Here is a 23,012-nt window from a genome sequence, read left to right on the forward strand (position 1 = left end):
GAGCCGATGAGCTGGAGGCTTGAGATGCCTGCTGACAACAGGAAGAACCAAGCTCTGTCTGGCCCCCAAACAGACTTCTCTTACAAGCAAGGGATGGTGGCACGGCCTCAGCAGGTCACAGGGCAGTGTTCTCCATGAAGCCATGGACAGAGGTGGGGTCAGAGGAAGCCACAGTCAAAGGGATGGAAAAAGGACCCAACCCGTGGTGGACGGATGCCTGCATGCTGTCACAAGTACACACACACACACACCTGAGGTCCCAATGACTCAGGAACTGGTAGCTGCGAGTTTCTGCCAGCATGCCAGGGGTTCACTTTTGGTTCAAGAGGCCCCCACGTTGGGAGAGAGCTGAGGGATGAGGTCAGCCTTACGTCCCCACTCCCTGAGCAAGGAGGCTGTCTGAGCTCAGTGCCACTGGATGGGGACTCCCGGTGCTCAGCTGAGCCAGGTGCTGAAGGTAGTTGGGGAAATGGGCGCAGCACTCCTCCAACAACAGCGCTGTCAACACGTTTCCTTTTAAGACTGCATTATAGGCCATGATGCCCTTTGTGGAGGCGAGGGGTTGGCAGTGACTTAATCAGGTAAACATGGCTGGGCTGGGTGACTCGGAAACCTGGATTCGACAGACTGAATTAGTCAGCTGCTTGGCCGGGGACCAGGCAGGCCTGAGGTGCTCCTGCCTCTGGAGTCCCACCAAAATGGGGGCAGGGTAGGGTGGCTATCAAGCCCACCAAGCAGCTGAGTGATTGTGGGCTCTGCAGGCCCACTTACAGGACAGGGTGAACCTGTCCCCCATCTGTGGCTGTTCCCCAAGTAGAACAAGAGGGCAGACACAGAGGTACTCTGAAGCAGTGAAAAGAAAGGGCTGGATCTGTATGAATCAACAGATGCAGATCTCAGACACAGAAACCAACAATGCCCAGTGGAGAAGCCAAGTTGTGAGCACATTTTAAAAACATACCCAAAACAAAGCTACGCACTGTTTACAGTATGTGGAAGTGTTTAAGTCTAATGGAAATACCCACACCAAATTTATGAAGAGGGGTACCTAGAGGCAGGTAGTGAACTACAGGTGAATGTCAAGGTAATCATAACTTCTCCGGTAATATTTTATTCCTTTGCTTAAAAAGACAAAGCAAGGGGATCCCTGGGTGGTGCAGTGGTTTGGCGCCTGCCTTTGGCCCAGGGTGCGATCCTGGAGACCCGGGATTGAATCCCACTTCGGGCTCCCGGTGCATGGAGCCTGCTTCTCCCTCTGCCTATGTCTCTGCCTCTCTCTCTCTCTCTGTGTGTGACTATCATAAATAAATAAAAATTAAAAAAAAAAAAAGACAAAGCAAGGAGAATAAAATATTAACAGTGGTCAGTTCTGGGCAGGAGAAATGTCTTTTTTTTTTTTTTTAAGTACTAGTGTTTCTTGCTTTCTATTTGTGTTGCCTGACCTGAAAGTGACTTTGACACCTGTATATGGTCGAATTCTGCTATCTATCCGTCCATCCTAAATTGTGAATCTTTTTTAAAAATTCTCAAATTCAAAAAGAAAAAGTGTCTCAGAGCATGGAGTGTGTGCTCCAGTGCTAATTAAATGGGATCCCTCCCCGACGGAATCCAGAATCCTGGTGCCACATGCCTCTGCTAGAAGGCACTCCTCCACCTCTGGCTGTTTCGGGGGGGAAAGAGGTCTTCCCACTTCCTTAGACAGGCACTTGAGGGGGCCTGGGTGTCCTGCAGGGGATGCATGAGCACAAATGTCCGGAGAACTAGCCATCCCTCTTGTTTCAATCCAGGTATAGCCACCTGGCGCTTGGCTCTGATGGTAGGATCCAATCCACCAATCACACGCCCGGAAACCCAATGACATCACCGATCACCAATCGGAGCGCCTGACCAACATGAGTGAATTGTGTTGCCACACTAGGTTGACAGGATTTCAGCAAGAGGCAGAGACACTTGACATTTCTTTTCCCTTGGGAAGCCTTATCAAGTGTAAATGTTGGGCGTTGCCCAACACTGACACCAGCCAGCAGCCCCCATGTCCGCCCGCGCGGCTCCTAAATTTCAGATTTACTCTTAAATTGTAACAGTACCCCTTGAATCCTGCTTACACACTTTCCCTCCCTCATTTCTAGATAAAAAAGAAACATCATTCTGCATGCTACATTTCACTGTATCACATATTCACCTTCCTAGAGGGAAATTCTGTCAGATTTGGGATGACAGAAAGGAAAAAGAAACATTCAGAAGGCTTTTTTTTTCCCTCTCTCTGATCTCATCAACCCTCAACTGAAGAGCAATATCACCTGCTTGAAAACCAAAGTGACACACACACACACACACACACACACACACACACACCCGGCAAAGTGTGACCATTTGGGGAATCTGAATGTAAGGTATGACGAGAGTTTTAAAAACCATTTGGGTTTCTCTTGGGAGTCCACCATCCCACAGCTGCCTGCAAACAAAGGTGGCCTCCCCTTCCGGGAGCCAGAGAGATGGGCTTTCTGGGGAAGCTCCCCACACACCCTGCCTGCTGGATGCAGGATCCATGCACAGTCCCCTCCCCAGCTGATGTGCCCCTGGAGACACTTGGGCCCCTTATCTTCTGGAAGCAGAAGCAGAAACGCCCCTGCACAGCCCTGTCCTTCCAAGAAGCAGCGGTAGCATTTCGGGGAGGCAGCAACCTCAATAGTCACCAGTTTACGGAGCAGAGCGGCAGTGGGGGCAGCTCATGTTGCTCTGTTCAGGGGGCGGCGAACACGGAGCCACCACTTAACTGAAACCTCTGCTGTCTTCCTGCCGCTGCCGACCATCACCATAGGAACCACATCCTGCTGCTACCATGGCAACCGCGCAGTACCATCCGCTCCGTAAGCAATGATGCAGCGGCCACTCAGGAAGGCTTCCTGCAAGGCCAGGGGGCTGATGGGGTCCTGTGGTCCACAGCTACAAGGACTAGGAAGTGACAGAGAGAACCCTTCTGAAGCAAGCAGTATTTTGGTTTAAAAGCCCATCTCCTGCTCCTCAAAAATTCATTTGCCCCCAGATTAAATCCTTTTGAAAGTGCATTCCTATTCTTGGGATGCAAAAACCTCCAGGGCCAAACACATCAGGTAAAAGCCCTCTACAGGTACCTCTTTCAATACATGGCCACGGCTCAAGGGGAGACAACGGACTGTGTCAGCACAGGCTCCTAGAGTAAGAACCACAAGCTCACTACAGCAGCCCCTGTGGCACACCAGGCACTGGGTAAGGCCCTTCCAGAAAAGGCATCTGATTCCATCCTCACAACCATATTCATAAATCTAATTCCCTACTTCCTACTCACATCTCACAGAGGAAGGAAGCTCAGAGAGATTAAGTGAGCTACCTGGCATCACACAGTACACTGGGCAGAGCTGTCTGAATCTCTAACTCATGGGCCCGGAGAAATTCTGGTCACCTTTATTATTCCCAATGCAGTGTTCCATGAATCAGGCCCTACATGTTAATAAGAGCTAATACTGATTTTTAATAAGCATTATTTTAGGTAAACATTCACAGCTACTCCATAGAGACTGCTTACTCTATGCCAGGCATTATATCAGATCCCTTACATGGAGCATCTTTTTTGTGTCTTACAGAGTCAGTGAGGTGGAAACCTGTATAGATGAGAGAGTGAGATGCAGAGAGGTGAAGCAATTTGTCTGAGGGCACACAGCGGGCAAGAGGCAGACTTGGGGCTCACAGCTGACCAGCTGGACTCCAGGGCCCAGGCTCTCAGTCACCTGCTACACTGCATCCTAACAACACAGCCAGCTGAGACACAAACAGTAGACCCTGGAGACCTAGCACGGCCTCCCACCCCAAAGGAGTCAGCTATGCTTGGACTCCACGAAGCACACACACATTTACTCCCCAAACAGCCTAGGATGTGCCTGTCAGCACATGACACATTTAAAATGACACTGCTTGGCCATATAAGAGCACCTGTGGCAGCGCCCATGGCTGCACCCCTGCAGGGCCCACTCCCCTCCACTGTCCAAATCTGGCATAATGACGGCTTTGACTAATGGCCCCCTTCAGCACAGAAAGAGCCTCTCGGGGGGCGGGGTCACAATTTCAATGCTCCCTCTTCATCCCGAGGCAGACACTTCCCATCCACTACTGTCCAGGAAGACAGAGCCCTTAACCTTGAGGGTTTGTGAGGAGGAAACAAGAGTCCAACAGGCCGCAGTCCCTCACACAGGCAGTTCCATGGCGTATAGATATGCAGAGCCACATGAAACTGCCATTTTGTAGATTCAAAGTGGTCAACTTCTGGGCGACCACATATGGTTTATTCTAATGTCTCAGCTCCAGAGCAACTATACTTTATTAATAAGGAAACTGAGGCTCAGAAAGGCTAAGGGATTGCCCAAGGTCACAGAGCCAGGAAGCAGGAGGCACAGACAGGAGCCTGGTCGAAGTACCATCTGTACCATGCAATGTTGTTTCCTCGCCTGCCCGGGGGGGCCGGGAAGCCCAGCAAGGGTGTGGTGGAGTGGGAAAACAGACCAGAGAAACCACTTCCTGCACTGTGTGAGTTGAGGGGGCCAGGAGGCTAGGACTTTCTCTGGGGGCCCAAGCTCTGCTCTCATTTGCTGTAGCGGTTAAGACCGGTAATCCAGGGGTTTTGTTTTACATTTTTTAATCAATACCAATAGGCACAGAGCACAGGAAGCAGGTAGACAGTGGGTTTGAGCTCAGCTGGCTGGCACATACTACACAGGGCTACCTGGGAAATAAACAGGGTCATGTGAGCCAGGAGCCCAGCACCATGCCTGGTTCACACGCAGTGCACTGCAGACATTCCTTCCCTTGTCCACAGCCAGTCTCTGAACCTCTCACCAAACTGAAGGGGTGTGGCCCAGCCTCATCACTTTGGGGACTCTAGTGGAAAGTCTCTCTCACATCTGTCCCCTCCTCCTTTCCCAGACAGGTCCGGGCATTTCCTGTATTCCATTCTCCACGATAAGGCCACTGTTTTCATTCATGACCCTGACACTTCTCTTCATTTCCCAACTCGGTGGTGTCAACAAGCCCAGAGGAGAGCCAGCAGGCCGGGTGAGCTGACCCCTTGGCAGATGGCAGGTCAGTTTTAGAATTGTGACAAATTTTCTGCGCTCAGCTATCTTTCAACCAAATAGAGAGCCAAATAGGAAATGGAGGGCTGAGATCATCCATAGGCTTTAGCCACGGGGGTCTCGAAGGGAACTTAGGAAACAGTATCCCACTGACTGGAGCCTTCAAAAGAGCAACTAGTCCCCTAGCTGCATTACCAGCTTTCTCTTCCACCCCACCATATATATACTTGCACATGTGTGTGCATACTTGTGAGCACACACGTGCACACCTGCACATCCAAGTAATCAAGGTGGAGTTGGGAGAGTAGAGTGGTGCTCAAAAAGACTCCTTTCATTGACTTTGCCTGTGAAGAAATTCCACAAATCTGCTGGTGTCCAATTTCCTAGAAAATCCGAGACTATAAAAGGTTCCCATTGTTGTGGCGGGAGGTCAACATTGAAATAGATGTTTCAAGCCACTGCCAACTTTGTGCCATGGCTGAATCTTCCAAGTCTCCAGGAAATATCTAACTCCAAAAATGGCATTCCCAAAGGGTGGGATCGTTTCTGATATGTTCCCAAGGGAGTCGCTGCTGCTCTTTTGGAAAGTGTTTTCCAGCCTCCCTGGTGTCTTGAGGGGAGATTCCTTGGACACAGTGGCTCAAACGTGAGAATGGGGGAAGGGGTGTTCTTTCTCTTGAGAGCCCATCACTTATTTTACAATTATGCAGCTAACATGTGGATGGAATGTTGTCATAAAAATTCGAACAATACAGAAACATAAAGAGCAAAAAGCAGCAAAGTCCCCGTTACCTGGATTTAATCTCACTCACCTTCCCCAGAGATAATCCCTTTTATCAATTTGGGGTGTTTCCTTGGAATCATTTTTCTAGGCATTTATGTACATGTAAAAAATATACTTTGTGTTTTATGTGTTTGTGTAACAATGTGTCTTACACATCTTTCCACAGCTACACATTGGACATTGACTTTTCTTTTTCACAGCTGCATCATAATCCACAGAATAAATGTACTAAAATTATTAACCTAGTCCTTCACTGATGAACTTGACCACCATCTCTAGCTTTTCACTCTGTTCCCTTACACGTCCTTGGGCATGTCTCTAGGTGAGTGAAAGAGAATTTCCTTAAGACAGACAAACACCTAGGTGCTTTGCTATTTCCCAATAGGCCCCTGGATTCGGCAATGAACAGCCAGACCTGGTGCCGGCTCCAGGGAGCCAGGAGTCCAGAGTACCCAGCCATCAATGAGACACCTAGGCTGGGGAGGCAGGGTCGGCCTCTTCTAGAGGGAACACAGAGCTGGGTCCTATGTTAGAGCTGGCCAAGACAGAGGGACAGATGTCACAGTGCCCAGGAAGAGCACTAGGTGGAGATTCCAAGCCTAGGAAGAGTACATGCCTGCAAACAGCAGGCAGGAAGAGAGCGCGTGTGCTGTAGGGAGAGAAAGCTGTGTAGCATGACTGAGATCCTACAGGAGATTGGTGGGGAGCAAGCAGCAGACTGGAGGTAGAAGCCATGATTCGATGTGTACTTCAGCGAGGGCCCAGGGGTGCCAGAAAAGAGAAGTGGCTAAGGGGACAGCCCAGACTGCCTGCAGGCCGCAGCAGGCTAAGAGTATGATAAGTGGCAGAGAGTTCCCTGCACAGAAGACCACAAAGGGAAAATGAACTATGGCCCAGACCCGCAGCTGGGTGATGGGACTAGAAATCACTCAGAAGCAAGGACTATGGGATCTTCACCTGCTGGATCAGTCAAGGTCTTCACCAAGACAGAAGTCCCTGGAGTGTTTGAACCAAGGGCTCTCAGGCAGGAAAATGGATGCAGAGGCATGGCATAGCTGAGACACCAAATGGGGGACAATGAGGGGACCCAGAGGTCAGCACCAGCAAGACGCTGCCATCACCTCTTGGTGGGAGGCACAGAAGGAGAAAGCAGAGCTCCTGAAGCCCAGGGGCTGGCGACAGAACCACAGGGCCTGTCCGGTGGCAGGTGGAGCCACAATGGAGTCGCAGCTGCTGTCAGAATTCCGGGGACAGAGGCAGGGGGAAATCCCCTAGCCTCCCACCTGCTACCTCCAGTGGCTGAACCCAGAGACATGGGCACCTGGGACAGGCAGTCTGCCCAGCTCCCCAGCTTCCCCCATCCCCGCCAGAGTAGAAGAAGGGTGAGGAACCAACCACCCAGGGGGGGGAACTGGTTCAGACACGCAGAGCTGAACATCCAGGACCTGGAATAGCGCCTGGTGCAGGAGACACGTTTGCTAAAAGAATAAATAAAGCCAGGCAGGGATGGTTTCAGAGCCCTGCCAGGCCGACAACTGATTTCCTGATAGCTATCGAAGCTGTTCTCAGGCTGACGAAACACGCCTCTCATTATCCCCGATCCTGGCCCTGCACTCTCAGGCACTCAATAGAAAATCGATAGTGTGTTCTCTGAAGCAGCAGCCAAGTGGTGCCCGCCTGCCCGGCCCTCAAAGCCAGACCGGACACACCCCGCCCCTCACATCCCCACACACGTCCGCACCACCCAGCAGTGATCTATTTCCACATTTTAAAGCAGGAGGGACCCGGAGGTTCAAGGACAGGAACCAGGAGGCCGAGATGCTCCGCTGGGCTGTGAGTCACTTTGAAGCCTCCGAGCACAGAGGGAGAGGATTCAGTCTCACCTGCCCAGTTGATCCTGAAATCCTGGTCAGGTTCTCTGGCATGTCCTGGCACAGAATAAAGGCTGGTTGCCAGTACATTTCTCTCTGCTAGTGTCGTGCTTCGGTCCAGCTGGGAGAAGGCACAGGGAAAAGGCTAAAGGCTTTGGGGATACCCGGCTCTGTTGGTGACTGGCTGTGTGGCCATGGATAGTCTCCAGCCTCAGCTTCCAGCTCTGGGAAATGGGAAAGACGTGGCCTCCTTCCGGGACTGTGGGAGATTTACGAAGATAGCCCCTGATCCTCTGATGATGTTGCTCTGGTGAGCTGTTCCTGGCACCTTCTGGCACTGGAGTAAAGGGCCCCCCATTCTGGGTTTCTGGTCATCTTACCTGATAGATATTTGTATTAACATTAACCAGAATGATAATGCCCAGCATTGACACAGCACACACACATGCCGAGCATCTACGGATTTCATACATATTTGGTCACTTATACTTCACAGCCCATTTTATCAACGAGGAGACCAAAGCGCAGAGAGGTTTGGAAATTAATCCATGGACACGCAGTTAGTTTTTAAGTGGTGGAGCCAGAGCCCACACAAGTTAACCGCAAGTACCTGGTTACGCTAGCACTACCTATTACAGCGTGCCCACTACGTGCAGGAACTATATGCTACAGCTTCACACGGGTTTTCCCATTTTATCCTCACAATATCCCCACTTTGTGGATGTAGAAATGGCAGGTTCAGTGAGGTCAAGCCACTTATCCGAGGTCACAGACTAACAAGTAGCCACACATGGTGCACTTGTTCTAGAATCACACTCCTGCCACCCCCACCCCACCCCCAGGGCCAAATGTGTTCTTAAGGTTGACTTCAGCTGCCTCTTCCTCCCTCCTTGTGCCATTTTGGGAAACTTCTCTTACCCTAATCCTCCAGGGGTGGTCAAAGCCTTGCCAAAGGGGAAGCTTTCCTGGTCCCTCACCTCCTCCCTGCCCACCCCACCCCCTAACCACATGGGCTGGAACACCTGCCCTCCTCCCAACAAACCCAGACACAGACCCACCCCTCAAACAGATGGGAAGTGTCACCGGATGTTGTGTAGTAAGTTCATGAAATCATCCTCTACAAACAAACACATTATTTTGGGGATGAGGATTCTCTGGGCTTCAACAAAGCTGGCAGCATTTTGTGTGTGTGTGTGTGTTGTGTTGTGTTGTGTTGTTTTTTAAACTAGCAGTAGCAACCAGAACAGAAGCCCCATGGTCCATTTTGGGGCCAAATCACAAAGCCTTCCTTCAGCCCCTGATTGGGCTGGGCTGCAGAGGCAAGGATGCCTGGCCAGGGCTAAGGAGAGCAAAGCCAATATTGTTGGAGCAGAGACAACAGTGCAAAGGCTGCGAGTTAGTGGACTGAAAACCAAACCCGGAGATTTTGAGAGCTGGAGTTTTAAAAATTCGCACCAGCAAGGAGTCTGGCAACTGAGTTGGGGGCTGACTCATGCCTGTGCCCCCTGCAAAACAGCTTGGCCTGGGAACGGGGGCAGCCCCATTCTGAGAAGGGTCCAGATCCAGTGCTCATCCCACCACCTCAGTGTGACCCTGCAGGCTTAATCCCAGCTCTGTACATGCTCAGCCCCAGAAAGGTGTCCTGACGCTCAGAGAATCAAAGGCCAGCTCTATCTGCCAGCCAGCCTCCCTGGAGAATCCCAGGGTGGAAAGGAATCCAATCCAGCCAGGTGGTGCGACGGATCAGCTTGCAGTCCCTTCATTCCCTGGACAGCCGTTTCCGGAACACCTACTATGCGTGGGGCCTGAGCCAGCACTGCTGGCCTCTGGCTGGGACCTTGGCAATGAGGCCAAAGAGAAAGGTGGCACCTAGGAATAGCCTGCTGGCAGGCAGCCCCCATAGCCTGGGCCTGATGAGCAGCCATGGCCACAGGCCTGCCCCACTGAAAGCTTCTGTCAAGGGGGACTCTCTGACTGGCTAACTAGATGAAGGACTCAAGAGATTCGTAAAGGATTTAGGCAAGGAACAGAAACCAAAGTAAATGGCTCCCTCCAACCAAAGGTGTGACAATCTGAACATCAAACAGAATAGGTAACTGCACTGAATTTTGGTTACAACTCAACAAATATAAATGTCAATCCATGAATTCATAGGAGAGTAAAAAAACTACAAAACAAACCTTTGGAGGATCCTAAAAAAACAGCTCATTACCATAAAACTTGGTATAAAGGGGAAGAAGCAAGCTTTTCTCCCCCTGCCTTTCCTGTATGCACTGAGCATCAGAACAACCAAGTGGCAGATGAAGAAGCGAAGCCTCTTTCAGAGTAATTCCATCTAATGAATAAAGTGAGAAAAGGTAGACTCAAACTACGTGTGCTCCGCGCCCTTGGTGTGTAACGGCTGATGACCACTATGCAAACAGATGGGCTAGGCAGCCAGCGCCTGAACCGCCTCATGAATCATACCCACCGGAGACCCAGCCCCAGGAGGTGCGGGAAGCCCACAGAGCCCCTACAAAGAGTACATTTCGCTTCTTAACCCTCTGTGTCCAACATATCATCACTTCAACAGGTGATCCACATAGCACATCACCAGTGAGATATTTTATTTTATTTTTTTTTAATATTTTATTTATTTATTTAGGATAGTCACAGAGAGAGAGAGAGAGAGAGGCAGAGACACAGGCAGAGGGAGAAGCAGGCTCCATGCACCGGGAGCCTGACGTGGGATTCGATCCCCGGTCTCCAGGATCGCGCCCTGGGCCAAAGGCAGGCGCCAAACCGCTGCGCCACCCAGGGATCCCTTAAATTCTTCTTTCCATTCTAAGTCTTCAAAATCTGGTGCGCACATCACACAGCACATTTCAACTCAGATTGGTCCTTTCAAGTACTTGGTGGCCATCGTACTGGACAGCACAGGTCCAGAATGAGCTAGACAGCCACAGGATGTACAGCAAATGTACATGAAGGACAGGGCACAGAGGAACATGATCAACGACACCACAGGGAAGCAATCAACAGAACGGGAACACAGAAGCCATATTAAGCAAACATAATGTACAGACGGTATTTGGATTCTTATTTGAACAATTCAACAAAAATCATTTATGAGACAGCTGGGGAAATGTGAACACTGACCGGGCATCTCATATCACGGATATGGTAGTTTATTAAGCATTGAGAATGGCACTGCATTTATATTTCTTTCTCTTTTTTTTAAGATACCTCATTTCTTAGAGAAACCTACGAAAGTAATCTCCAATGAAATGACAGGATGTCAGGGACTTACTTCCAGGTAATTCAGTGGTCAGGGGAGAAGGGTGCAGGGGAGGGTAGTTCAGTGACAAGAATGGCTGTTGAGTTGGTAACTGTGGAAGCTGGTGACAGGCACACAGGGGTTCACGAACTCTTCTCTGTGGTCAAATGTGTTTTCTCAAATTTCCCAGAATGAAGGTCTGATTTTTTTTTTTTAACTAAAGAGAGAACCGTCAGTCTCAGGCTGGACTGAGACAGTAGCAGAGAAGGGTGGTGGAGGGTAGCTGAGCAGAGGGAGCTCTGGAACTGCACCTCTGAGACCTGAATCCCCGAGCTGTTGCTGGCTGGTGACAAGTCTGTGTCAGTCCCTATAGCTGCCAGCCCTCAGTTTACTCCTCTGCTCATCCTGACAGTGCTTCCTCACAGGGTTGTCTTAAGGATTAAATAAAATAACCCACACTAAGTGCTTAGCCCAGGGCCCTTGATAACATCAGGTGGTCTTATTACTATCCCTACTGGTTTCGTCATTGTTATCAGGGGGTGAGGACACCGGAGATAGGGTGTCTGTCACGGGTACATCTCCAAGCTACGTTCTGGTGCTCACCCAGGAAGTGAAGGCCCCAATACTCGGTCTGGGGTAGTTCTGGGGCAGCTCTGAGGAGCAGATGTCTCCCTGTCCCCAAATGGGCCATGAGAAACACAAATTACAAGAGGAAGGAGAAGGCAGTGTGGTGGGAGGACGCTTTGACAGGGTGTGCACAGGGCAAGAAGCCGAAGCCAAAGCCAAAGCCAGTCGGGCTTTTGCCAAATGTCCCATCAGAGATAAAAGAAAAGCATCCTCGTCCGAAAGTGTAAATGTAAATTGATCAGAAAATGAGGTTCTATTTGCCAACCAGAATCAATTTAAACGCAGGCACAGGCCTCCAGGGCAGGACTTCTAGATGGAGAGAAGGACACCTGGAGTTCCACCCAGAGAGGCAGGGGGAGGCCCGTCCACTCCATGCCATCCATCACACGGTCATGCTCCAGCCACCAGAGGACATTGCTCCTGCCCATCCTCTGACCAGGGAGACAGGAAGACAGGAGTCTGGAGGTCCTGGGTCCCAGGTAAGACCCAGCCATGGAGACGTAGTTGTGGCACAGGGCCAAACAGATGGTTGGTCCAACCATGCCCTTGGGGGGCCCAGGCAGTATTCAGGAGCTGCTCCAATATTTAAGGGAAGAGTTCTGTGTTGGGGCTACACTCGCCCGACCTGCTCAGGATGACCAGAGGGAGATGGACAGAAGGGCAGGAGCAAAAGGCAGCCAGCCATGACTCCAAGAGCACCCAGCCTATCATGAAGGTCATTCCCATTCTTAGTGCTGCAAAACCTCAAGTTCAGCGAGGTGCCAGAGGTGATACAGCCAAGAAGCAGAGGAGCCCCTATTTCAAACACAGTGACTACCTCCAAGCCCCACTCCCTCCATGGCATGCTGCAGGGCGCCTGGGCAACAGGGATGAAGGCATACAAGATGGGTGGTCCTGCCCACTGCTCCTCTCTAGTTGTGCTTGCTCATCTGTAGGATGGACCTAATAAGAGTAGTGAGGACAATGACCCAGGATCCAGGAAGAGGGCCTGCCACGCAGGGAGCTTGCATCACCTTCAGAGACCTGTATGAACCTGCTCTTCATGGGGACTTGCTGGTTTTTCTCCCTGAAGAGCAGTCTTTATTTAAAAAACAATAAATCAATGATTCCCTTCCCATCATGAAAGCTGCTGCTCTTGAAGCCAAGTGAAAGGGAATCTACATTTTTAGTAAAGAGCTGAATTCCTGGAAACAGGGACCCTTCCAGCCAAGCAAGAAGGGGGCTCAGCGCTCCAAACATCCAAATTCCACTTCTTCCCAATGAATGCATCATGTGCTTCATTTTGCAAGCAAGTGGCTGGCAAGGCCAAAGGAGGCCGGTCCTGGGCCAGTGACACTTGTCCTCCTTAGCATTTCCCAGCCCGGGCTGCATAGTTGCCGAAGCACACGGCATAGAAGGCCCAGGTATACAATGGCAATCCCCATCCTGGTCCCTGCTCACTCTGCGTGCCAGCCCAGGCCTCCAGGACCCTTCTCAGGGGGCACCCTCCCAGGGCAATGCAGTTTGGAAATAGCTGTTGATACTCCAGAGGCACATAACCTTTGAACAAGTGATTCCGCCTCCAGGAATTTATCCCAAAGATACCCTTGCTTGTCTCAAAGATGCATGCATGTGGCAGATGACTGCAACATTACTTGGAAGGGCAAAAGGCTGGAGACACACCCATCAGAAGGGGATGGTGTGCAGTTCCATACGGTGGCGTACTCTGCAGCCACAGCGAGAAAGCGATCTGTAACAATCTCCTATCACTGTTCGGGGGAAAAAGAATACAGGAACCTGTGTGCAGGATTCTGTGACTTGTCTACACAAAGAAAGAAATACACATACGCATGCATCTGCTGGTGTGGACCTAGACTATCTCCGGAGATGAGACAATGCCGTCCTTCACAGACAGACACAAGGCTGGCCTGCTATCCCAGGGAAGCCCGGGCGCACGGAGGCACAGCAGTACTGGCGTGGTCACAGCAAACCCTCCCGAGAGCCCAGGATTCTTCTTCCTGCAACAACCCCAAAATAGAGAAGGCAAACGCTCAGCGACCCACATCTACCCCATCTGGAAACTTCACTCAAGTCATGTGTTTAATCTTAATAAGCCTTGAGAATTTTTCTATCCCACTCCACATCTGCATTTGCTCTAATAACAAAATAGTATTTTAAATGACTCCCTAGTTAGATTGTTTAACCTTTCCCCCCCTTCACCAAATCTTCTAAAATGGACACTTCCAGAAAGGGGCGCCATGTTATCAATTACCCCCCAGTTAAGGTACTTAACCTTTCCACCCCTCACATAAAATGCTCATTCCAAGAGGCTGGAGCCATATTTTAAATTACTTATTAGTTAAATGACTCAATCTTTTCCCTCTGAATCGACAAGCCAAACAGATACATGGAGAAGACACGCTGGGTGAGCCTGTGCTTTCTGGAGCTCCTGACATCCCCATGGGCTGAGATGAGGAGTCTGTGGCCTGCCTTCAGTGTCTGCAGAGGGCAGGAATCCAAGACCCCAGAGAGCTAGGGCCAGCCAAGTGGCCTCATCTTAGGGTGGGGAAAAGGATGCAAGTCATTTCAACATCAAAGACACGCTTTAGAGGCATCTAGATGGCTCAGTTGGTTGAGTGTCCAACTCTTGATTTAGGCTCAGGTTATGATCTCAGGGCTTCAGACAGAGCCCCACATTTGGCTCTACATGCGTGTGCGTGCACATGCACGCGTGTTCTCTCAAGTAAATAAATCTTTAAAAAATAAAATACACGCATGCGCACACACAACGCACTTTATTTTCTTCCTGCTTCATAATCTTTGTATTTGGAAAACATTTCCCCACCTCGACCTGGTGTTCCAAAGCCATTACTAAGTTTTGTTTTCATCTTCATTTCCAATGTTATTTCCATAGCATAAGAACAGTTTTTAAAAAACAGTAAATATTAATAAAAGGAAGGATGGGTTTCCCTGTGTGATATAATGGTTGAATTGACCCAGGACCCACATCTCAATAATAAATGTCAAGATTTCACTGGGCTTTTAGAAGGACTGAACCTTTCTCTGGGGACCCTTCCTCACTATGGTCTCCTCAGACCCCAACTCAGAAAGTACCATAAGAGCAGTTCAGGAGTACAAATTCAAAACCACACCAGCCTGGATCCAACCTCAGCTCAACCAGCATCCCGCTGTGCGACCTGGAGAACGTTCTTAACCTCTCTGAGCTTTCGTTTCTTCATCCATAACAAGAGGCTAAGGACAGTCCCACCTGTTCTGGTTGCAGGAGGATGAATGGAGCTGTGTGTAATCTGCTGAGCATGATGCCCATTACATAGTAAGCACCCAATAAAACCATAGTTTGTATCATTCCTGATTTAAACTAGCCACTATTTCACACCAAGGAGAAACCCAAGGTCCCAGGAGGGAAATGATCCTGGTCAAAGTTTCAGAGTAGTTTTCTGACACGGCTCATAATTTCTCCCCTCACACAGCCTGATGGAAGTAGACAAGACTTGCGGTTCCCAAACCAACAACACTCTAGAGCCATCCTTCACTAGGGACCAGAAACCCAGTGCCGAGGCTCCAACCTGATGTTCTGGGGCCCACGGGCTCTGCCACCTCTGAAAACTGGAACGTGAATGGCAGGACAGAATCAGCAGCCCTAAAGCTGTGGGAGTCGTCCGGACCCAGAGGACCCAACACATCTGGGAGCAAGAACAGGCATGAGTGTGGCAGCGCCACTATCCCTAAGCAGGCACAGCCTCCTCCTTTATCTGGTACATGATAGGTTCCTCCCCACCCCTGCTCCCCACCACCCCCTAGCTCACAGGTGTGCCTGTATGGCACTCCGGCCAGTGAGACATAAAGTGAGGTGTGCCACCTGCACACATGCATCCCTGGTCCTCACCTTTGTGACAGCAGAAGCAAGTGCTGAGATGGGACCTCTGTGAGTCTGGGTCCTGGGGTATTCCAGAGACGAAGGAGAAATAAACCTGGACTGTGTAAAGCTATGGGTGGGCAGGCTCCTTGTCCCCATGGCAGAGCCTCACCCATGTGGTCACTGCAAAGGTTCAAAGAGCAGGGCCCAGGGCAACGCTTCTCAACCCTTCTATGGCAATAGACCAGATTTTTTTTTTAATTTGTAATTTCTAATCCAATACTTCTGAAAATACAATAAAAATATCACTGTAATGTCAAATTAGAAGTTTCTAGACCTCACTCTCTTTCACTGGACTTGTCTCTTCACAGATAGGCCCCAATCCCCAGGCCACACCTGTAGCGCCATAGTCCATGGAGAGAGACAAATGCAGCTCCAGTCCCAGCTCTGCATTTTCTAACATTGGAGATAAAATTTACCTGCTCCAAGCCTTGACTCTGTAGACTGAGAATTTTCAGGTGAAGATTTATATAGAAAACGCATAGAACACAATGCCAGGTGTGAAGAAGGCGCTCAATAAATGTCAGCAATTCAGCCCTGTTCTGTCCTACTCCCAGGTGACAACATCTGTCACTCCCAGGCCCCACGACTAGCTCAAGGATCTGGAGTGGGGCCACAGGCTTCAAGCGGCCTCAGAGATCCAGGCACTGGTTTGAGACTCGGAATGTGCTTCCAGACACCCACTATCAGGTAAGGTGACCAGACTGGCATCTAAAGAGGGCCTTGGCAGACTGCCTCGTGGTCCACTGAGATCAGAGCATAACATCTACTGCCTTAGCTCCATGATGAAAATCTTACAGTAATTTATAACCATTATGAAACCAGTGTTTAATACTTACCTGGCAGGGGAGATACCATGATCACGAAACCAGTGTTTATTGCCAGTTGTAAGGTGCCTCTGTGCTCAACACTTCTCAGAAACTACTGCCCCTCACAATGCCCCTGTGAGATAGGAACAGGGAAGCCTATCGTGCAGGAGAGGAAACTGAGGCACAGCGTGGTTGGGTAACGTCCCTGCAGTCATGCAGCAGAGCTGGGTCTTGTGACTCAGGGCTGGCTTCACTCCAGAGTAGGGTGACCAACCGTCCAGTTTTCCTGGGACTTAGGACTTTTGATTTTAGAATGGGGACAGTTCTGGGCCAACAGGAATGCGCTGGTCACTTACTCTAGACCTATGTTCTTTAGTCACCATGTTTAGCGTGTGCTGAATGAGGGCAGGTCTTTAATAAAATATCTACCAGGAGGCTGGAGCATGTCTTTGCTGAGCAGTCTGTCTGGGAAAGCCACGTCCCATGACATCCTGCAAACATAGCTAAGGACAGAGAGACAGGGCATGATGGATGCACACCAAAGATAAACCGATTACCTGGCACCACACAGCCTGGGCGCTGGCCCTGCCCTGAGGCCTACTCAAGAATGGAAACTTCTAAATACCAGCCCTTAACCAGAAACCTTTTCCTGACTTGGTTTTTTGTTTTTTTTTTTTTTTTTATTTCAAACAATAGGTAATCAGAATACGCTCAGCTAGTGACATACTGTCACAATTTGCCAAACAAAGCAATGGGAATAGGATCATAACGGTAATACTTTGCATTTCTTAGAAGGGCAGGTCTTGGGTGTGACTTCATTTCCCAGCACTGCAGGCTGTGTCTCATCTCTCCCTCCTCACACCACCCCAGAGCGATGCCCAAATGCCTGGCATGGGAGAGATGCCCAGGGGACAGTCGGTGAATGGGTTGATACAGGCAGACCTCTCCATTCTGCAGAAACTAAGGCATCCCCAGGCTACACAAGCTGGATCCTCTATGGCCGTCACCTTTCCCTCCATCACTCCCATGAATTGAGCACCCACAGAGTTGCCGGAACTGTCCTAAGTGCTCCATACATAAGCCAACCATGTGGTCTCTCCTCCAAACCAGGAGAATGAAGTGAAACGGGCACGGCTGATAATGATACCAGTACTATAAATAGGTATGAACTGCAACTGTCCCGAGCAAACAGGATAAGTGGTTACCCTGCTGCTGCTCCAGAGGAGCTCAACTAACCCTACCTAGAGAAGCGATGTAGCTCAGTGGGGACAAGCCTGGACTCTGGGGCCAGGCTCCCTGGTCTAGAGCCCAGTCCTGCTACCGACCAGCTGGGCATCAGTTTCCTCATCCATACAACAGGGCTAGGGGTTAGCTGTCTCCAAGGGCCATTGTGAAGATTATATAGTTCATGTTTGCAGAGCCTAAGTACAAGGCTTAGCATGTGGTGGGTGCATTATGTGTGTTTATTGAATAAGAAGTCCTCCAGCCATCCCCAGGGGAGTACTAAAATCATTGTTTTACGCACAAGGAAACTAAGGCATAGAGAGCTTATGTAACTTGCTGGTTGGTGGCAAAATTGAATTCAAGTCTAAGACCCAGGGCCCATTTCTTGACCACCTTGTAGTCCTGTCCCCCACCCTCTCAACAGTTGGCTACTATGAATGGCAAGCAACAACATACTCTCTCCCCATTTCGAAATTTATGACACGGGTCAAGTAGGAAGTGCAAGGAGCCTTGCATCCACGTTTGGCACAGGGTACTGCTGGAGCTCATCCTGGGCCCAGAGAGCTGGCTGACTCAGGAGAGGGGGTCTCGGTCCCTTGAGGCAGTGTGGCATTTGCAAGACCAATAGGCACCAGCCTGGATGGGGCGAGCACTGCTGCCCAGGAGGCACACGCCAAAGTTCCACTTTTTCTCTCTCTCACCAAATTACTCGATCTCAGACATTCCTCTGTAAGACAAGACTGAAATGCAATCTCAACCCTACGGGGCCCAGTGGGATTTCACCAACACAAACTGCCGAGTCCTCCAGGAAAACGGAGGAAGCTTGCCTAAAGTTTCAGATTCTCGGTAGATCTTAGAAAGCTCAGGCACTCGGCAGCTCCTGGAAGCGGCAGGAAGTGGTTTGACTTTGCTTATTTTCCAAAGGATAACCACCAGATTTGCTCATAAAAACTTTTTAACCGATTGGCAGAGGGCACCTGCGTAATCAGGTGGTTTCTCATCTCCTTGGAGCTTTCTTCCTTTGTTAGCTCAATCTGTGGGGCTTTCAAAGAAACGGGTGCTCAGGGCTCAACACAGCACAGTGCTTGGCACATGGAAAGAAAAAAGGAAAAACTGCAGGGAAGGGAGGAGGAAGGGGAGGGAGGGAGGGAGGGAGGGAGGGAGGGAGGGAGGAAGGAAGGAAGGAAGGAAGGAAGGAAGGAAGGAAGGAAGGAAGGAAGGAAGGAAGGAAGGAAGGAAGGAAGGAAGGGCATCTTGCTGAAAAGTCAAAACTAACGGAAAGAAAAGTTACTGAGGCTCACTCCAGCCGGTGGCTCCACACCCAGTGGTCCTCAGGCAGCACCGACCAACAGCTCTCAGGGTTAAGGGGCTGAAGCTGGTAGCACACACCAGAAGGAGGGGCAGAGATGAGGAACGGCTCAGGTGGCAGAAGGCAAAGGGGGGACGCGCTTCCTCACTGGAGGCTCGGTATGTTTGGGAGAAGGAAAGCAGAGGCTCCTCCAGCCGAGCAAGGTGCGGAAATGAGTCCAGACAAGGACGTGCTGGGGAGCCCAGCAGGTGAGGGGCCAAGGACACGGGGGTCGTGGCCCAGAAGTCCGTGGACGCTTCTGACGAGGCCAAAATAGAAGAGAGTCTCACCCAGGCCAACAAGCCCAGACCTGCCTGTGAAAGCAGAGACAACTGCGGGTCCCGGACAGGACAGGACAGGACTGGGCGCCGAAGGCGTGGTGCAGAGTCAGAGGGCCCTGCCGGGGTGGGGCTGGGGGTGGGGAGGAGCAAGGAGCTCGGTCAGGAAACCAAGGACCGGAAGGAAACGCGAGCTTCCTGCCACGGACTCATGGGAAGCCTCTGGAGCAGTCACTTCTGCTCCCTGGGACATGGCCGTGTCCTCAGCCCAGTCCAGTGCCAACGTTCACAGATTCCTGGGGGCTTGCGGGGCTGGGTGCTGGGGTCCTGTGCCAGCTGAGAAGATGGATAGGAAGGAGGCCAAGGGAAGGCCCTGACAGAAGGAAGAGGGGCGCTGGAGAGGCCACAAGCAGGGGGAGGGTGAGCATGGGTGGCCTCAAGTGAGCAAGCCTAGACCTGCAGAATCACTTCCCTCTCCAGCCTGGTGAGCAGGACTCTGGAAGGAACCCGAAACAGGGCAAAGCGCAGGCTGTGTGAGACTGAGGAGCATGTTCTCAGACGTGTGTGCTGTGTGTCCTTCCACACATGTGTGAGGTATGTGCATCCATGACCTTAAGAACGCGTGCGCAGTGGTCACATATATATGCTGTGAGGGGTGTGTGTCACGCTCACACATGCTCACGGGGCAACGGCGTCATGCCAGGGCTCCAAGCCGGGACTGGAGCCAGGATGGGACTGAATCTGGGCCCAGCCCTATACTAGCGGTGACCCTGAATAACTGACCTGACTTGTCCACCTCTCAGCTTCCTCACCTAGAAGATGGGGCTAATATGGTCACTAACTCATGATGCTGTCAGGGGGATTAAATGGATTGTGTTTATAAAGCACTTAGAGGCGGCCCTATAAATGCTACAGATGTGTACTAAAAAAAAAATAAGTATGTGAGTGTGCGAGAGTGGTTACAAAGCTGGGCAGAGACGCCTGTGTACATCCAGGTGTGCACAGCACAGAATACATGGGAATGTGCACACATGCAGGGCCTGGGAAACGTGGGCTGAGTGTACATGCGTGTGCAAGATAAGGTGTATTCGGCTGTTCCAGAACATGTGTGCTGTGTGTAACCACGATGCCTGGAGGAGGAAGTATATGCAAGTGCTCAAGACACATACTGCTCATGGACCAGTGTGGCATGTGAACACGTGTATGTGTGTGTGCAGGGGTGTGCAGGCATGTTCTGAGAGCATGCATGCATGTGGGTTAGAACCACTAGGAGCGAATCATGGTGAGCACAGGTCTAATGACACCACTGGGAAAGGCAGCTCTGAGCAGCATGGGTGATCATGGCCAGAGACCCAGGGGGACCCCTCAGAGCTGCTGGGAGCCTCCAGCAGAGTGTGAGTGGAGAAAAATCGAGGAGAAAACCCAGACCAGCAAGGCTGGGGACACGAGCCACATCTGACTCAATCCTGTGCTTCAGGAAGGAAGGGAGGAAGGAAGGAAGGAGGGAGGGAAGAAAGAAAAGAAGGGAGGAAAGCAGGAAGGGAGGAAGGGAGGGGGTAGGAGGGACACAGACACATGACATCACAAGGGTCATCCACTGGACACATTTGTGTCAGGGGCTGCACGCCCATTATTCCAGTTCACCCTCTCAACAGGTCAAGGAAGAGGACCAGCTCCATTTTTTCAGACAAAGAAACAGACGAACTAATTTGCCCACAGACCCACAGCTGGGATTGCGGGCTTCTGGGCCAGCTTCATTTGACTCTAATTGTCCTCTCAGTGACCACCCTGGTCTGAGAATGAATGAATGAACACCAATGACGAATGAAGAACGCAAGCACGCACAATGAATGAACAAACAGACAAACAAACAACAATGAAAAGGAAACTGAAACTTCGTGCCCAGAGAAGGAATGAAGCAGAAGCGCTGGCGGACGCACTGGGCCCACGCCACATTTGGGAAAAGGCCAACTCAGAGAGGTGTGAGCAGTGGTAATAGTGGCGTGCCAAGGACCCAGGCCCCCACACTACAAAGCCAGAAAGAGCCTTCTTCACGGGCCCTGAGGCGCCTGCGCAGAGGGGGAGGCCGGGTGTGTGTGGAGGTTTCCAGGCCGGCCTCTGTCAGCACAGAGTCAGAATGCAGGCCTGGCAGCTCCATAGAGGGGCCTTCAGTGTCAATTCTGAAAACTGGCATTCCAAGCTCTGCTCTAGTCCTGTGGGATTTTAGATTAGCTAGATCTCCACTGCCAAGGCCTGGACACTCTTGGAGAGCCGCACTGCCAATGCTGGACGTCACCAGCAGGATGACTTATCACTGTGACTTCTCAAAGCAGCCTGTGTCGTAAGGCCCGGTAGTGCTCAAGCTGATGACAGTGAAAGTCCCCTTCCCCCCCACCCCCGCCAAAACCCTTCCAGAAGCTTCCAGGAGAGTCCAGGGGCTCTTCAGAAAAGGATCCTCAACCCCCACCTTGACATGCTTAGCAAACCCAAACTCCAACTGGGCAGCTCTGAGCAGCCTTGGACAAGTGGCTCAAGCTAGCCAAGTGCCAAGCTCTTCCTCTGGGGTAAGGAGCCATCATATAGTGGGTGTTATGGAGGGAGAGGACCCTGCCCAAGGTAGAAGGTCGTAAGACACACAGCAGGTCTTCTCACAGGATGGTTGTTCTTAGAAATGGCAGCTATCGGGGGCCCAGAACTACCTGGGCAGAAGGGAGCCCCCAATTGCTGGGTCCCATGGCTATGGGAGGCTGCCAGGCAGGGCTGGAAGGGACTCAGCGCAGATGTCATGGGCTGTGTTCACTGGCCCTAAGCTGTATCCTCCCCTCTCTCTACAATGAGACCCTCCCACAGCCCAGAAACCCCACTGTGTCTGCAAATCCACCTCAGGCCCTCTTCCAATACCTGAACTCCCCGCCAGTACAGGGTGAGCCAAAAGCCCCACTGCCAGGATGCATGTGGGCACCCCCAGGGCTGCTTTCCAGCTGGTGCTGGTTGCTCCCACCTAAACCTGCCCTTTGTCCCACTCTCCACCCCGTTCTGTTTAACAGAATGTTCTTCTTAGACTCGGATTGTTTAATTGGGAAGAAGCCCATCAGATGGAGCATGAGTTTCCCAACTGTGTTCCCTGGGACGCCCAGATGGGCTTTCAGGGGTATCTGTGGGGGCTGACCCCCACCTCAACCTGGATGCCACGCCTTTACAAACCTTCTCTTCATGATGTTGTTTGAGGATCGTTGTGATACCAAAATCATGAAAGCATGTGCACAAAAGTTCACCCAATTTGACAATGAAAACCACTCCCTGCTGTACGCCCTGCCCCGATGTGCTGCTTAACCCCCTCCATGGCACCCACCATTACCGTAGGCATGTTTCATGTACTTTAATCTGTTTCCCGTCCCTCTCTTCCTGACCAGTAATGCCTATGAGGGCAGGGTGTTGCTTTGGTTCGCCACTATATCCTCAGTACAACAGCAGGCACAGAAAAAGACTGCCTTCACGTTCATTTTTTAACTGACTAAGTGCAATAATCGGCAGCAATAACTAGAGTGCTCACTATGGGCCTGACTCTTGACACGTGTCACATGTGGGAAATCACTTAGGGCTCACATCTACCCTTGGAGGTAGGGTCCATTATTATCCCCATCATACAGATAAGAAAACTGAGGTACAGCTGAGCTGACAACCCAAGCTCTTCAACATCTTTAAGGCTTCCCCCCTTGGTCACCAGCTGTTCTACTCCTTCCATTCCTCCTGGTGTGGTCACTCTGTCCAGGGAGGGTGGGGATTATGTCACA

The 23,012-nt window shown here is 50.9% G+C and overlaps 1 protein-coding gene and 1 long non-coding RNA gene across 4 annotated transcripts in view; one reads left to right on the forward strand and one right to left on the reverse strand.

Moving 5' to 3' along the window:
* CMIP (c-Maf inducing protein) overlaps window positions 1–23,012 on the reverse strand; it is a 231,320-nt gene that overhangs the window by 163,761 nt on the left and 44,547 nt on the right. The window lies entirely within an intron of this gene.
* On the forward strand, window positions 2,864–12,106 carry LOC111096020. Its single transcript, XR_005360028.1, has 4 exons — window positions 2,864–3,249; window positions 4,957–5,112; window positions 10,982–11,055; window positions 11,929–12,106. It is a non-coding gene; the product is annotated as an uncharacterized LOC111096020 (long non-coding RNA).

Source organism: Canis lupus, chromosome 5, assembly GCF_011100685.1.
Source record: "Canis lupus familiaris isolate Mischka breed German Shepherd chromosome 5, alternate assembly UU_Cfam_GSD_1.0, whole genome shotgun sequence".
NCBI classification, from domain to species: Eukaryota; Metazoa; Chordata; class Mammalia; order Carnivora; family Canidae; genus Canis; species Canis lupus.